The 2729-nt window shown below is 44.0% G+C and overlaps 1 pseudogene; it reads left to right on the forward strand.

Moving 5' to 3' along the window:
• Positions 1-946: 946 nt before the first annotated feature.
• On the forward strand, positions 947-1822 carry LOC117013201 (heterogeneous nuclear ribonucleoprotein A1-like; annotated as a pseudogene).
• Positions 1823-2729: the final 907 nt, after the last annotated feature.

Raw genomic sequence — 2729 nt, forward strand, 5'->3', positions numbered from 1 at the left:
AAAAGGCAGAGTATTCATAAGTGTGGCAGGAGAGACAGATGGACTGTCACAGAGGGTAAATTGCTCTGAGGGAGGATGAGAAATGTGCCAAGAGCAGAGAGAAAATCAAATCCTGGGCCCACCACATGAGGTGGGGGAAGGAATAATAAAGACAAGTCTGCAAGCAAAATGATGTACAAATGGTATTTTTTTCCCCCAGAAATAGACTAATAAAATGCAGATGAAACCCATCAAATTGAAAAATGCTTTTCATCACTTGAAACACCGCAGAAGCCAGTTAGGAAGGGCTTTGAATTCTGGCTCCATCGCTTACTAGAACACCTATATCAAAATAAATTTTACTAAGAAATTCTGTACCCAATCATGCTTGCCTAGCTTGGCTCACTATAGGCACCTGCATCTTGACTTACCCTGACATTTATGTCAGTGGTAACAGTCAAAATACCTAATGACAGCTATGGCATGGGTTCTGGCCAATCATAACAGATGCCTGCTGGTAACCCACACAGGTGTACTAGCTGAGTATTAACTCTGATACACACAGCAATGCTAAGGGTGGATTTGTGAAGAATGACTGGAGCCTCACTCTGGAATAAGAAGTGTACATGTATACGTGTATCAAGTGAACTGGAAAGAGACATGAATTTGATACCAGTCTATGTTTTCTTCCCAGGAAGGGCTGGTGATAACTCTCAGTGCTGGCCTGGGATGGATCTTTCTTCTTCTGGGTTTTGGAGATCTTCTCCATCACTTCCCAAGCTGGTTTCTTAATACGGGCCCTAATAACTAATCCCACATGCTCAAAGAGAAGTCTCAAAGGCCTTCCTGTCGGCGGACGCCTCTGGGTAGCGTCATTAAAGTCTCCCCTCCCGTAGACATCACGTCTAAGTCAGAGTCTCGCAAAGAGCCTGAAGCTCTTCATCGGAGGTTTGAGCTTTGAACAACCGATGCGAGTCTGAGGAACCTCAGACTCAGACGCTCCCAGACTCTGTGGTGATGAGAGACCCAAACACCAAGTGCTCCAGAGGCTTTGGGTTTGTCACCTGTGCCATGGTGGAGGTGGTGGGTGCAGCCCTGAACACAAGGCCACACAAGGTGGAGGGAAGAGCTGCGGGACCAGAGAGGGCTGCTGTCTCAAGAGAGGATTCTCAAAGACCTGGTACCCACTTCACTGTGGAAAGGATTTTTGTCAGTGGTATTAAAGAAGACCCTGAAGCACATCACCTAAGAGATGATTTTGAACAGTGTAGGAACACTGAAGTGATTGACATCATGACCGACAGAGGCGGTGGTGAGAAGAGAGGCTCTGCTTCTGTAGCCTTTGATGACCGTGACTCTGTAGACAAGACGGTCATTCAGAAATACTGTGCTGTGAATGGCCACAACTGTGACGTAAGGAAAGCCCTGTCTAAGCAAGAGGTGGCTAGTGCTTCATCCAGCCAAAGAGGTCTCAGTGGTTCTGGAAACTTCAGTGGTGGTCGAGGAGGTGGTTTTGGTAGGAATGACCACTATGGTCATGGAGGAAACTTCAGTGGTCGAGGTGGCTTTGGTGGCAGTCGAGGTGGTGGAAGGTTTGGTGGCAGTGGGCATGGCTATACTGGATTTGGTAACGATGGAAGCAATGTTGGAGGTGGTAGAAGCTACAGTGAGTTTTGGCAATTACAACAATCAATCTTCAAATTTTGGACCTATGACAGGAGGAAACTTTGGAGGCAGAAGCTCTGGCCCCTATGGTGGTGGAGGCCAATACTTTGCCAAACCATGAAACCAAGGTGGCTATGGTGGTTCCAGCAGCAGCAGCGGTTATGGCAGAGGATTTTAATTCCTGCCAGGAAACAAAGCTTAGCAGGAGAGGAGAGCCAGAGAAGTGACAGGGAAGCTACAGGTTACAACAGATTTGTGAACTCAGCCAAGCACAGTGGTGGCAGGGCCTAGCTGCTACAAAGAAGACATGTTTTAGACAATACTCATGTGTTTGGGCAAACAACTCAAGGACTGTATTTCTGACTAATTATATAACAAGTTATTTTAGTTTCTGTTCTGTGGGAAGTGTAAAACATTGCAACAAAGGGTTTTAGTGTAGATTTTTTTTTTTGCACCCATGCTGTTGATTACTGACTGTAACAGTCTGATCATGACGCTGAATAAATGTGTCTTAAAAAAATAAATAAAAGTATTTAAGGATTTAGTCATTTTCAATTGATTTCTATGGAAAGCAAGCCTTTCTTCTAATGCAATCTGACAAGCGCAAAATGTTGGCTGTGATCCTATCAATGAGAAATATTCATATTCCTCTGACTCTTTTTTGACAGTCCCCATACTCTGACAAAGAAAAAGGATTTTCATTCCTCGAATTGGAAGAAACATTTGCTGATTGAGATTGGAGCTGAAAATGGATAGAAGATATGTCACCTAAACTTTCTGAGTCTCTGTTTCCTCACCTATGATTGTAGCAGAATGAATAAATTATTTTAGCATCTGATATATGTTTGAGCCTGAACTTATTAAATGAAAAGCATTCTTCTACCCATCCACCAAAGAATGCCTGTGTCTCTCACTTTTTCCGTGAGGGAAAAAATAAATAAATAAATAAATAAAACAAGAATTTGGTTTTAGGCCACTGTAATAGTATGAAAAGAACACAGTCTGAGAATCAGGTCCAGAGGCCCAGGCTTACATCTCCATGCGGGTATTAACTGGCCAGGTGCCCCTGAGGTGACTAAGCTCCC

The sequence above is a fragment of the Rhinolophus ferrumequinum genome, chromosome 21, assembly GCF_004115265.2.
Source record: "Rhinolophus ferrumequinum isolate MPI-CBG mRhiFer1 chromosome 21, mRhiFer1_v1.p, whole genome shotgun sequence".
Classification (NCBI taxonomy): domain Eukaryota; kingdom Metazoa; phylum Chordata; class Mammalia; order Chiroptera; family Rhinolophidae; genus Rhinolophus; species Rhinolophus ferrumequinum.